Consider the following 14,966-nt stretch of genomic DNA (forward strand, 5'->3'; position numbering starts at 1 on the left):
GCTGAGCTGAGCTGTCAGGTAATCAGTCCCACTGGCCGTGTGTTCGGTCCAACAGAAGGCACATCCCACACTCATAAAAGAACATCCACAGTCTGTGATAAACTGAAAATGCGTCAAATTAAATGCAAACACTGATATAAATGTTGGCGTGTCATTTGCAGCTGAAACGCAGAAGTGTCAAAAGTCCACACATTCTTTACTGAAGTAAAAGTACAGACACTTGTGTAAGAAATTACTAGTTTTCCGTTGTTATGTCTTTTTTGTCTTGTTACATCGTTTTAATCTTATTTTGTCCTGTATGTCATTTTTCATTTTGTTGTGGCTTTTACATCTTTTTTCTGTTGTTACATCTTTTGTGTCTTGTTATGTCTTTTGCTCTTTGATAGATCTTTTTTCCTCATGTTACATCTTTCACGTCTTTTGTCTCATTACACCTTTTATGTTTTGTTACTTCCTGTTGCGTATTTTTGTCTTGTTATGTCTTTTAGGCCATTTTAGTTAGGCTCTTAATGTCTTGTTATATCTTTTACATCTTGTTACATCCTGTTATGCCTTGTTATGTATTTTTGTCTTGTTTGGTCTTTTACATTTAGTTACATCTTTTTCCATCTCGTTACGTCCTGTTATGTCTTGTTACGTCTTTTTTGTTTGGTTGTATCTGCTGTTGTTGTTTATATGCGCTGATGGATACACCAGTGAATCGTTGGTCTGACATCCATTTAGGGTTGAAGTCAGTCTTGATGTTGGAAAGCGGCACAATAATCTATAAAACTAAAGTAACGAGTTTTGAAAATGTAACGAGTAGAAAGTACAGATATTTGTGTTCAAACGTTGGGAGAAAAAGTAAAAATTTACTAGAAAGATGAATACTCACGGAAAGTACAGATACCTAAAAAAAACCAAACAAAACAAACAAAAAGAAAACACACTTAAGTATGGTAACAAGTATATATACTTTATTACTCCTCACCCCTACTGAAACTTTGCATCTTTAATTAGGTTTATTGTAAATGAAGGGCAGCGTGTGGGAGTTCTCTCTTCTATTGCAAAATGAAAATACTCCAAATATATATTTCTGCGTCTTTCAAATTGCAGACATATTTACAGATCCATGAGGCGTTCAGGCCAAGATCTTCACCCTCCGCACCTTCAGCATCTGTCAGGTCTGCAGGCGATAGACTCCATGATCAGAACCTGAGAACGCTCCAAACGTCAGCCGTCACGTTTCTTTCTCTCCCTCTTAAATATTAACCCACTCTAAAATTACATACAGTATCTGCCTCGGAGCCGTGTGTAACCTGGCTTTGATTCAGCGCTGTTGTGACCCACTTCCCAGATCAATGACATCTGGAGGAGGAGGAGGTGGCAGGCGGGAGGGGGAGGAGGGAGGGGAGGGGTGGGGAGGTCGCGGGGAGGTGCTGATGATGTCTAACAAACGCGCCCGGCGGGAGGTAACCTCTGGAGCAGGTAGCATGGAGGAGGCGCTAAACGAGGACGACGTCCAACTGTGTGTTTCATTATGAACAGATGCTGCCGCGATGGGAGGGAGGAGGAGGAGGGAGGAGGTGGAGGAGGAGAGGAGGGAGGAGGGAGGAGGAGGAGGAGGAGGGAGGCTGAATTGAAGAGGAGGGAAAGTGAAAGGAGAGAGGGGAGGAAAACAGGAAAGACAAGGAAGGTACACTTATAGAAATAAAAGGTGCTAACTGGAACCATAAAGTGTTCTTTGGCTTTCCCTCATAGGAGAACCATTTTTAGTTCCTGGTAGAACCTTATATAAATGTTCCACTTGGAACCCTTTCAGAGTTCTACCTAAAACCAACATAAAGGCTTATACCAAGAACCATCTGTGAAAGGTTTCCTTCTTCAGAAGCAAATGATTCTTGTTAGAACCTCAGCCCTTCAGGAAGAACCCTTGATGAACTCTTATTTCTGAGAGTGAAGGTGCAGCTGTAAAGGATGTCAGGACATTAAAAGGAGAGAACAGGAAGGTAGAAGTCAAGGAAAGGAAACTATGAAGAATGAAAGGAGCTGAAGAGGAAAGAGGAGGTAAGGAGGTAAGGCAGGAGGAACGAAGGGAGAGAAGAGAGCAAGAGAAGGAAGAGGAGGAAAGGATTAGATGAGGACTGTAATCCCTGACAACTGCAGCAGCACCTCTGACTGTGTGTGTGTGTGTGTGTGTGTGTGTGTGTGTGTGTGTGTGCGTGCGTGCGTGCGTGTGTGCATTAAACGTTCCTCTTTACTGGAGTTAAAATGCAGCCTCACACACACACACACATGAACTAATGCAAGGTCATGAGTCATGAACCACTGCAGCCAACCAGCTGAAACTAAAGTCACTGTGTGTAACTGCAGGCCCACTGTACCACATCACAATGCCCACACACACACACACACACACACACACACTCACACACACAGTATGTGTGTACAGTATGAGCAATAACCAACTGACTGAGGAGTGAATTTTTGGGTTATTGTGTGAATTTAACTGTTGGACACTTTGTTCATTGTTGGTTTATTCACCACAAACAGCCGCAGTACAGACTGTACAGGTGTTCACTGCAGGACTCTGTGACAGATCAGACTTTATTCACTCACACTACAAAATTCAGTCTGAACACACTTTTAGAAATATTCATAATAGTTCTTTCAGTTATAGCATATAATCCCAGGTCATCAGGAAACAATATGCAAGACTTTTATTATGTAAATGTAGTTTAACTTAAGATATTAAAATAAAATACAACTCATGAGCTTAAACTTCAAATTCATGATACAAGTAGGGATCCAAGGAAGTGATAATATACAGTGAACACGTCATGACTGCAAAATAAAACCAGATGGCAAAGGAGTTAAGAATCACCATGAGGAGGTTTATTTCACAATAATGACCCACACACTGTACATTATCCTACTTATAACACAGCTACTTACCCTGCCCCCAAAAAATCAATAATTTGACACAAGATATTTATTAATTGATTAGTCTATTATCAAAACTGTGTCCATACGAACGTCCTGTTATTCATATGAGGGTAAAAATCTACATCAATTTACAACAGTTTAAGAACATTTTACACTACAGCAAATGTGAACCAACATACACGAAGATGAAGAACAAGAGACGGCGTCTAGACAGTTCGTCGTAGTCGATAATAATTCAGCGCAGTGACAGACGTCTTATAGAGAAGACAAGTGAATGCAGTCTGTTTTTCTGTCACTGTTAACAGAGACTCCAGTCTGCAGTGCTGTTCACTTCACTGACAAACCACACAAGTGTGCGGAAACATCAGGACTCATGACCAAAAAATGTTTTTAAATCACGTCAACACTTTTTTTCATATTTGCACACTCCTTCCAGTTCTCCCCAAACAGATACTGCAAAAACAAGGTCAGATTACAGCCGTCAGGACAGTGTGATGCACCTCATGACGCTTTTGGTGCATCTTCAGCCATTTAAAATATAAGACGCACTTTACCATGCTTTCAGTTCTAACTGCATAACTGACCTGTTAGCTTCCTTGAAGGAAACAGTTTTAGAGACTTGAACTGTTAGCTGCTTTGGGCCCAGCATAGAAAAAAATGGTTGTTTAAAAAAACAAAAACAAAACATGATGCAAAGAAAAGTTCAATATTTTTTGCAAAAAATAAAAAAAATAATTTAAAATTTTAATAATAATGTTTTTCACTACAAAAGGTCTATTATTTTTCAACCATTTTCAAATTAATATATTTTGTCAAATTATTGCTTTTCAAGACCTCACTGTGAACCCCACCCTGTTGTAGTTTATTTCTCAATTATGACCTCCTCACTGTACTTCAATATTATTATCTCTTACATAAAGTAAGTAGTATTTCCCATGTGCTCAGGCTTTGTTGTGCTTTGTGTTCCAAATCCTACTGGAGTAAAATAAATAGTTTTGAAATCTGTGTTTCAGAGTTTGTGCTCATATCAGACATTTTTTTGACTGTTGCATCTAGTTTGACCATTTCATATTTTTCTGTCACCTGAGTAACTACAGTATCTTTGTTTTCTATTTTCCAAGTAAAATACAATTAATCTTATAAGCACTGCATTTAACTGTGACTGTGTTAGTTTAAACGCAGTTCAGCTGTTACATTTTTTATCTGATCTAAGAGTTCATTTTGCGTTATTGTGGCTCTGCAAACCGCTCCTCCTTTTTTTAATCAGCTTCTTTTTTCAACATTATTTTTTTCTTCAGCCAGCTTTCAATTACTCCTTTTTTTAAATGACATTTTTTTTCCTCATTGATGAGACATTTTGCATGGAATGTGTTTTCTGCGTTGCGTTTCCTGAGGTGTAAGACGTTCGTATCTATCCTCTTGTAGGTGGAGCGTCGTCGAGCACCGAGCCAGAGAGGGGGGCCGGACAAAAAAGACTGCCTTAAGACAAAACTAAAGACACAAAGAGCATCTAAAGCTTCTTTTTTTTTCTTCCTCCAATTTACAAAAAGAAAACAGATTAAGTCCTCAAGCTTTTTTTTTCCTCTCTGATGCAGTTCTGAGGATTCTTTCTCTTCCCTTCCCTCCTTGCCTGTGGTCGTGAACTGCTTTTTTTGCTTCATGTTGCACATTCTTGGTACAAGTTTCCGTCGAGGAGAATCGAATCACAAAAAAACAGATGAAAGAAACACTTTTTTTTTTTTGCTGGAGAAAACGTCCTGAATAACAAGGAATTAATCGTGTTTGATTCTTCTGGGGTCTTTTTTTCCACTCCACATCCTCGGTAGGCCATTTTTCGGGAGGTGGATTTGTACTTTTCTGTCGACGCTGCGCTGTTCTCTGTGTGGATTTAACTGAAGCCTAAGTGGACTCGTCCGTTCGCAGTGGATTATCGGCTCTCCACCTTTCATGGGTTTTTGCTCTTGTTGCTCTTTTTTCAGCTGTTTTTTGCAGTGTGAGAACTGTAGTTCCACTTTGTTTTCCCAGGGTCACATTTTATGGGCGAATCAATCTCTTTTCTGACCTTTTTTTGTCATTTTTTGGTAGCCCTGGTGCCTGTAGTTGATGGTTGACAGTCAGGGTTCGGAGGACAGGGTGAACGGCAGATAATCAGCTGACCCGCCTCCTCTCACCGGCCAATAGAAACTCTGGTAGGAACTGACAGGAACTGTCGTGGAAAATCTTTTTGGTCCCCATCGTCTCCACTCAGTCATTCCTCCCTACTTGTTCAAGTCACAGTTAAAGGAACAGTCCAACATTTATAGACATTATAGATGCATTTCAGTTTCATCTCTGTGGGTCCAGTACAGAGACAGGTCCAGTATGTGTTTAGCCTAGCTTAGCACAAAGACTAGAAGCAGGTGGAAACTGTTAGCTTAGCTTAAGTAAATACAAGATCTGACACTTCTAGTTTATCACAGATGTGTGCGTAAAGGTACGAGAAAGCAGTAAAAAATGCCAGAAATGCCAAAGATATGTTTGCAGTATCGCCAGTACCTTGCTCATCCAGTAGAGGGCACTGATTCGTTTATTTTTCACCTGTCAAATGTCCCAACCAGTGCATATGTTGGTCAAAATTGTTTCATAACCAAATTTAAGGGATCTTTATGTTATGGGCTTATACTTAATATTTATGAGCTGATATACTTTTATCAGATATTTTATTGAATCATGTCTAGACGGGAACCTTAGATTTGTGGGATTTGTACACATCGTTTCTTCACTGTGCACACTGTTCAAACTAATTGACAACACTGTGGTTAACATTAACACATTAAGTTTAGGGACAAAAAAATGCTTCCTGCTCCAGTCTGGACACAACCTTGATTTTGGTATCAGACTCACAAATGCAGCATTAGTCAGACTTAAAATGCCCCTTTCCAATGACTCCAGGACAGATTTTATTGCCTCAACCCTCATTTCCTGTACAAATATCATCCATTCATCACCACATTTGGTATTTTACTGTGAAAATGTATTCATTTTGTTTGATATTTGAAACCATTCATCAACATCAAAGTGCAGTTTCTTAGAGGTGTGGTCTAATTTACAGAAACTTGAATAAATGAATGAATCAAAAAAATTAGGTTGCATTTGGCCCATAGATGTTACAGCATAAACACAACAGTTAAATTCAGCTCACAAATTTCTCACCTCCGCATATGTCAAACATAAGGCTCGCAGGCCGAATATGGCCCATGAGAGACTGCAAAGAACAGAATTTCTGCACTACATACAATATTTTTCTATATTTTTCTTGTGAATTTTTGACTTAGTCATTTCTGAGTTTTGCTCCTGTAAATTTAAAAATAATTATAATTAGCTATTATTTAATATAATCAATGCATTTATATAGTCTTACATTTACACCCGGCACTTTGAAGGTAACCAAAATGCTGATATGGCCTGGGATGAAATTCAGTTTGACGTCCATGTCCCACACTCTCTTGTCCAGTGTCTCAGCTGTGCTAACAGTTTCCCTTGACTTCCAGTCTTTGTGCTATGCCCCTAAAAACTGGTCTATATTATTAATATTGTTATGACAATGCACAGAATGTTTCAGATCCAATAAGGAGGAAGAATTGACATACACATCTATCTATCTATCTATCTATCTATCTATCTATCTATCTATCTATCTATCTATCTATCTATCTATCTATCTATCTATCTGCTAGCTAACCTGCTAGCTCTCTGCTGCTACTGCATATTTGAACCAAATCCGCTCTTCATCTTTATCACCCCTCCTCCTCCTCCTTCTCCTCTGCTTCTCTCCAACAAAGAAACACATTTGTTTTCCATGGAGTTCATGGTGTAAGTGGTTTAGCTGCCAGTTATCTGGGCAGTTAAAATCTCCATCGACCTGTCAGTCAGATCTCCAAAAGCTGAAACTGTCTCTGACCCGTCAGTCAGATCTCTACTTGTATTTTCCAGTAAATAAAGCCGTTGTAGGACTCAGCTGGTTGGTTAGTACGACAGCTTAGTAACAGATGAGTAACCATTGATCTAAAGCCTGGACTATTTGTATGTAAGTACAACAGTGTGTTTATTCTGAAATATAACAGTATGTTTATGGGATATAAAGTTGTAAAAATGGTGTATGAGTTTGAATATTTGTAGTCACCACTGGTTTGCTGTAGGAATCAAACAGAGCAGCTCAGTGACCCGCTGCTGTACCTGTGAATGTACTTTGTATTCAGAGGTTTTTATTACAATAAACAAGTGCTGATATCATATCATACTGCTCCTGCGCCTTTAGTTTCTGCATTTCAGTTCTTCTTTTGTCTCTTTCATGCATGTGTGAAGCCAAATTTAAGGGCTTGCTGAAGAAATGTGTTTCTAATTCATCCATGTGTTTATTTTTATCGGGACACATGTATAACAGACGGACCAGAGCCACATATGACAGCAGTTATAGCTTAGGCTGGTTGGTAGCAGCTGTTCTTAGATGGGCCACAACAATACACAACATAAACAATGTCACAATAACAATACCACAAAAACCTAAATAACCAAAAGACCAAACCAGTTAGAATCCTGAAAGGCGTCAGGAGGGTTTCTTCGATACTTTCCAAAACATGGACTCTGAGAGGAATCTTTTTTTTTATTTTTTTTTTAATTTCACTTTATTTATCAGTCTGTGGTTGTATCAGAGGTATCAAACACCTAAATACTGTATATCCTTCCCACCCCATAATCCCACCAACCCAAGAACTAATAATCAAAACAAACGAAGGACAACGATAATGACATTAACAGTAGTAATTAAAGGAGTAATATGTAGTTGTTGTTAATGAAAAAAATGAGTACAACAGTCCAAACGGCGAGTTGGAGTCACAGACTGTATATTACATAGGTTGTAATCCTGTTTAATATATGATTCATGGTGTGAGTTGCCCCCCCCCCCCAGTCCTCACCAGACACAGCAGACAGAGACAGGCTGCAGGATCTCTGCAGGAGCGCAGAATGCACACAACACCATAAACTGAAAGTAACAAGCAACGAGTCCTCCATTGTAAATTGATCAGCTGATAATAACTGTTTATTGTCTGCAAATGTAAAGTTAAGCCTGTTATAACATATAATAACACTCTGGACAATGAGTTAAGTGGCTTTCTGTCTCACTGGTGCCAAACTCCATTAACATTTTGTCTAATTTAACCATTATAAACATCTACACCTTCTACAAGATTATTAATGATTTCTTATGACTCATAAACAGACACTGACTCATTCAGTGAACATTTGGCATTAATTTGAATTCTGATTAATGTGAAATGGACGTCGTCCAGAATGCTTTCTAAATGGGACACTGTGGCTGCAGGTTTCACGTCAAGTGAAGCGAGTATTTCAATGTAACATGTTTTTGATGATGCATGGTGGTTGTTTTATGATTTATTACAGGAACTAGAAGGAAGAATATTGAATAACGGAAAAGAAAAAAGAAATATAGAAGAAAGTTTACCAAAAAACATAGAAATGGAAATAAAATTAAAGCGGTGAGACCTTATTGGCTATTTATGCATGAATTAACTTGTATATTATCTTATGCAACATGATTATTGATCATGGAAAGCATAAAAGTGTAGCAGCATTGTCTCATTTTTGAGTCTACATTTTGTACGTTTGCTTTTCCAACCTTGGTCGCCATTTTTGAGAATCTTAAGTAAGACTTGGGTACTCGCTTGTGGCACCTCGTCAATACTTTGTTTATATGTTAGTTGTGCCCTGAAGCAAAGCGGTTCCTCCTGGGGTCAGAACATCCATTCAATATTACAGTCATCACAAATAACACATATTATACATATATTAATGAATTGAATTAGCATGTTTGAGTGAAAACTTGTGACTGGTATGTATGTATATATGAGTTTATGTGTGTATGTGTATTTATCAGTAAAAACTGATGACGCTCTCAGAGTTCTCAGCAAAATCTACAAATCCCTACATGTATCCTACTGATATGATGTTCCAAGGTGTTTGATTATTTGCTTTTTAAACATTGATTTCCATGTTAATTCAGTCAATAACAGACGTAAAGAATGTTGAGGGTTTTCTATAATTATTCAGAAGCTTTAATTTTTGACTTTTTACAAGCAGGCGACCTTCTAAAAAGCACACAGATGCACATTATTTAAGTTAATGTTAAGTGTTGGATACGAGTTTTAAAATCATTGCTGTGACTGAATAAGAGAGTAGAAATTGCCAAAGTAGAGTTTTATTATGATCATAATTCTTAGGCGCTGCAATGCAATGCAAAATGTATCCAAAAGGAATTTTATTCTGTAGCTCCATCCCACCATTAGATGCAGTGCAAAAGAATCTGAAGCACTCGTGTGAAAGTCAAGTTTCTGTTTGGAAAGTCAGTTTGGTAAAAAGTTTCTCTCTCTTGATTCTGATTTGAATAATTTAATTAGGTATCGTGCCTGTATAATACAGCAGCAGAGTGCATATTTAAGCTAACAGAAAACACTGAAACATTGAAATTATTACAATAATTTGAATATGTAGAACACTGTTTTAACCTGCACCACCCATTCATTTTAAGGGTCTCTATAGTATTTTGTATAGAGTACTGTTCTGCTGTGTTGTGTATGATATGCATACATTTGGTAAAGATTTAGACGGCCTGTCTAGCCTTGTGTGGACACTGTCTCGCATCTTTTGTGGGTGTTAATTTCCAGTGAAGAAGGTATTTTTCAGCTCAGTGTCTCATTGTTTAATGTCCTTTATAGTGTTGAAATCCTCCAGACAGTCACATGACACTGTGTTGTCATCATATGAACAACAGCAATACAAGATGCACTTCTGTACAACTTGATTTTGTCTTGGTCGACTTGGTCTTGATCTCCTTTAAGATGCGGCCTTGACTCATGCTTGGATTTGTCTTAAGCTGTGACATGAAGTGGTCAGGAGGTCAAAGGTCAAAGGTGACAGGCGGTTATGGGAGCTGAGAGTGAGCTAATGACAAAGACACGAAGCGAGAGACAGAAAGGAACGTTCAGGATATTTTAGTCTCTATATAATTATATATGATGCAGTCACTGAGGCTGCACTGCAGGGAAAATAGCTGAAGGTGTGTGTGTGTGTGTGTGTGTGTGTGTGTGTGTGTGTGTGTGTTGGCTCACTGAGGTACGTTGCTGTCATTTTCTGACTAATTTTCTCCTTCACTGACAACTGCACACCTGGACACACACACACACACACACACACACACCTCTGAGGCTATATATGTGAGCTGCTGTCATTTTGACTATGTGACTAAATTTCTAAATCCAGACATGCATTTGTGCAGAGCTGCAACAATTAATTGATTTTGAAATGAATCACCAGCTGTTTAATAATTGATCCACCGGTTTGAATCATTTTTTTAAGGTAACATGTAACAGACAAAACAGCTGATCACTTAATTGAGAAAATAATCACCAGATTAATCGACAATTAAAATAATCGTTAGTTGCAGTCCTACTTTTGTATTTGTGGATTTGTGTTAGCCTTGGAGCAGATTCGTGGTCACCACGTAGTAACAGTGCTGTTTGATTAGACCAGCTGAAAACACAATCCATGATTGGTGTGTCTTTATCAGTGGTGGAAGAAGCATCAAAAATCTTACTTGATATGTAAGTTTTATGGCGTCTCTGTTTGTGCTTTCAGGTATCTGCTTTATTTTACTGATTCATCTTCACTCTCAGCTGATAGCAGTTGTGATGAAAATAATTTTTCCTCATTTGGCTGCTTCATAATCAATGCTTTTAGATAACAAAATAATGTGAGACTTTTATTGTGAAGGATTTGCAGGAAATTTATAGGAAAGGTTTAGTCATTTTTCAGATGCTTGATTAAACATGAGCGCTTTATCAATTGAATGCACAATTTCAAGAGGGTGCAAACTCCACTTTGTGCTGAATTGAGTCAAACTGAGTCAAGCCGATCAGCACATGTGAATAAAAAGGGAGCAAAAGAGCTGCAGAATTTACCATCAGAGGCAACAAGCCTTCAATGCTTCTGCCAAAAAGGGGTGAATATAGCATGTCCACCTGGATGTCATGTTTCCATCACTGTCAGTTGGATCTGGAGATGATAAATAACCGTGACTACTGCAGAGTCATGTGACCCAGGGCTGAATGCTGATTGTCCAGTGTTAAAGGAGCTTTAACATTATATGCCCCCTTTGCACATAGCAGGATTCCACCTACATGAACCCAAACAGCAGGTGGAGACATGTTACAGATGTTGCCTGCTCCTTTAAGTCTGTTTTGTCCAAGATCAATCAGTGCCACTGATCACACAGAAGAGAAAAACTGACACACAGCTGTAATGATGAAGTGAAACCAGCCAATGAGACGCTGGCGCTCGGGGTGTGTTCAGGTTCAAGTCTGCAGATCAGGGAGAGACGATCACGAGTGTTTTTTGGCTTCAGTTCAAATATTTCTGGCCGTTAAAGAGTTGGATGAGTTTCAAATTGTGGTCTTTTTTACCTTATCTTCTGTGGTAAATAGAGAGCTAAAGATGTCGTGTGTGTTTTTCAGTCTGTGCGTGTGTGTGTGAGAGAGAGCCGGTCCATACTTAGTGCTGCTGTTATATTTTAATTAAAGCCGAACTGCGGGCTTAATTACTGCCATGATAAACAACACCTCTCTCTCTCTCTTTCTCTCTCCACTCTTGTCATCAAAGCACCGACAAAGCTCGCCCAGATGTAGACACACACACACACACACACACACACACACACACACACGCACGCACACAGAGCCTGCGGTCGGTCTCGGCGGTGCAGCAGAACTGTGTTTATGGCTGTTAATGAAAACTGAGGCCAGAGTCCCAGAATCCCAACGCTAATCACCATCCAACTCTCTGGACGAGAGAGACTGAGGGAGGGAGAGACAGAGGGGGAGACAGAGGGAGGGAGGGAGGGAGAGTTTTTTAGAGACCACGACACACGAGCACATTCATGTCTGTACATGCAGAAACAGATAAAAAGTGAGTATGTGGTGGAGCACTCATCCATCTATTTGTGTCTGTTTGTATTTGCGCTTCTTATTGTGCGTGCGTGCGTGTGTGTGTGTGAGTGTGTGTGTTGCAGTGTGTGACCTGCAGCGGCTCACTGGTGCAGAAACAACACAAACACGAAACACACACAAAGAGTGTGAAGTTCTGAACCATGTGGCACCAACTGTGACTGCGTGTGTTTAGCTGTGTGTGTGTTTGTGTTTGTGCAGTGTGTTCTGCATGTTTGCATATGTTTCTGTGTGTCCACAAGCCATATTTAGACATTTAATATTTCAAACAAGTCAATTCCCACAATGATTATGAATGTTTTACTCAATATATATGAATAATTCACAGTCGTGCAAGTTGGAAACACACATTCAGGTAAACAAACTTATTAGAAAAAGAAAATGAAAGCAAAACAACAACCATTAACTTCTGAACCAGACTGCACTTCTGCACGTAACACCCACTGCTTTGGTTCATGTAGGTGCAGTGGTGCTACGTGCAAAAATGCACACAGTTCTGCTGACATTTGACATGTGCTCACACACACGAGTTTAACATTCAAATAGATCACTGTTTCCAAAGCATGATGTCCTCAGAGGTGTGTCAAGATAAATCTGAGGGGTCTTAAGAGCAAATTAGATTTCAGTTACAAAACAATGTTCATTTTTCTCTTTTTTTCTCAGTTTCTTTCTTGTTACTCGTCAATTTCTGGATGTTCTTACCCTTATAGATGATTTTTGGCCTTTTTAGCCTTTAATCAATAGGACAGCTTTAGACAAACAAGAAATGGCAGAGAGAGTGGGAGAAAGACACACAGCGAAGGGCTGCAGGCTGGAATCGAATGCATGGCTACAGCTGAAGATTCAGCCTCTGTGCATGTGCTGCACGCTCAATTGAGCTACCAGGGCGCCCTGAATTTTACCTCCTGAAGGTACACTGTGTAAGATATGGCATTTTAAAACATTCAAAACACAAACTAACATCAATAGAATGTGAAGAAGCAGTAGATGTGATGTTGTTTAAAAGACTTTTATGTATTGTGTTGCAGCGATATCTACTGAAGTTGCATGCTAACCAGCTAGCCCCAACCCACGTTGTCTTGTCATTCCATTTTGTACCTGAGACACGTGTGAGCGGTGAGTTTGCTTCGTTGCCCGCAGCGTAAACACAAACACTGTCTTGATGCTCTGAGCTGCAGGTCTGTCCAGACTCAGGTCAGCTGAGGGTCACTAGCTACAGGGCTAACTGAGCTAGCGGCAGCTAGTTGACCAGCTGCAGCCAAAGACTATACTGACAGAATAATCAGGAGCAGTTAGCAGTTACTATGGCAACATGCCTCTTTGTTTGGAGTTATCCATTGCTAAGAAATTTCTTCTTTGTTTCTACAAATCCTTTAAATTAGAAGTTGTTGTTTATGATTTTCAAATTTAAAAAAGCAAACTTAAGTTGAGAAGCTCACAATTTATGTCCATACTTTTTTTTTCCCAACCTGTTTCCTTCTGCCACTATAGTACAATACTGAAAGCAATTATGGATAAAGACACAAAAATAAGACAAATTTTAATAATGTGGAATTATCCTTTAACCAATAAAAACACTGAAGTAATTATGCACAAAAATACAAAATCATTGCAATATGCACTGGTTTACATGCAATATTTGAAAAGATATTCTGAAATGAAATCCATTTAGTGATTTTTGAGTACTATTTATTGTATACTCATATAGTTATTTAACAACGTAGAGCAGTGTCTCTTTTTTTTCCCCTGGAGACTCACTTGAAAAAATATTATATATATAGCAACCCAGTTCACAACAGGCCTTATCAATACATCTTGAGAAGAATTCATTTGTGCATAAATGAAAGTTCCTGAACATTTTTTTCCATCACTATATATTATCCTGACATGTTAGTAAAAACATGGACACATGTTAAAACTTTGGAAATAAGAAATGCATTTAGGCTGAGTTAACAGGCCGACTCATAGCTTTAATTTCATCTAGGAAAAGATAAGATATAAATGTTAAATTTGCAGAATTTCTTCCATGATCTTTAATTTATCTGGGAACTCAAATAAAATCTCCAGTGTCCCACCAGTGGGTCCTGACCCAGTCTTTGAGAATGACTGTCCTAGAGGCTGAAGTGTTCATCACAACCCAGAATATCAACTGTTTTTCTTACCAGAAATGGAGCTAAAAGAGTAAAGTTTCTCCTGAGGGTGGCGCTAGAGGAAAGGTCACGAGGTCAACAAGTTTCTGAGGATTATAAGGAAATGTTTCAGTGATATTTTATCTGGCTTTACACACTTTAAAGACCAACCTGTGTGGAATATGAGGTGACTGCCGCTATTTAAATCAAATATAATGAATGGTGTAGAGAAATAAACACTGACTGTTGCGTGAATCTCTGGTCTGCTGTTTTCAGGCTGTGAATGTGAAAATAACCGAGAACAGAGAGTTTATTAAGCACACACAGGTTCGCTGAGCTCAAACTGGCTGTAGAAAATGGACCATATAAAGAGACATGGCCGCCCAGAGAGCACTGTGTGTTTGAGTGGATACACACACGTGTACTTCCTGCTCCACCGAGACAAATATTCCTCCTGGCAGGAAGCAGTTTTTCTCTCATTTTCACATTTCAGTGATGAAGAAGTTTATTGGCCAAAACTAAACTACAGATTTAATTTTCATTTAGCTCAGTAACCTGACAGCCTGTGTGTCCTGTTCGCCAGTGGTGGAAGAAATATTCATATCTTTTACTAAAGTAAAAGTGGCAACATCAGTCCAGCACTCAAACTTTTATTTAAAGGGCCAATGTGTGAGATTTAGAGGCGCTTATTATCAGAATATTGCAGAAATGGCATATTCTTTTATTTTATTATCCGTGCCTTTTGCATTGTATTGTACTTTATACACCAAATTGTTTTTATTTGTTTTCTTTTACAACGTGGTGATTTACAACTTTGCACTTTGTAATGTGCATTTTGAAAAGTGCTCTATAAATT

At 38.8% G+C, this 14,966-nt stretch overlaps 1 protein-coding gene across 2 annotated transcripts in view; it reads left to right on the top strand.

The window, feature by feature from the left end:
* Window positions 1–14,966, top strand: part of LOC146326306 (uncharacterized) — a 214,495-nt gene that overhangs the window by 145,132 nt on the left and 54,397 nt on the right. Inside the window, exon 3 of one of the 2 annotated variants that reach the window (XR_014770599.1) lies at window positions 4,351–5,734. The exons of the other annotated variant lie outside the window; for it this stretch is intronic. The gene's annotated coding sequence lies outside the window, so the exon portion shown is untranslated. Of the gene's footprint in view, window positions 1–4,350; window positions 5,735–14,966 lie in introns of those variants that run through there. 2 annotated transcript variants of the gene reach the window in all.

The sequence above is a fragment of the Lutjanus erythropterus genome, chromosome 5 (genome assembly GCF_056507025.1).
Source record: "Lutjanus erythropterus isolate fLutEry1 chromosome 5, fLutEry1.hap2, whole genome shotgun sequence".
Classification (NCBI taxonomy): domain Eukaryota; kingdom Metazoa; phylum Chordata; class Actinopteri; order Lutjaniformes; family Lutjanidae; genus Lutjanus; species Lutjanus erythropterus.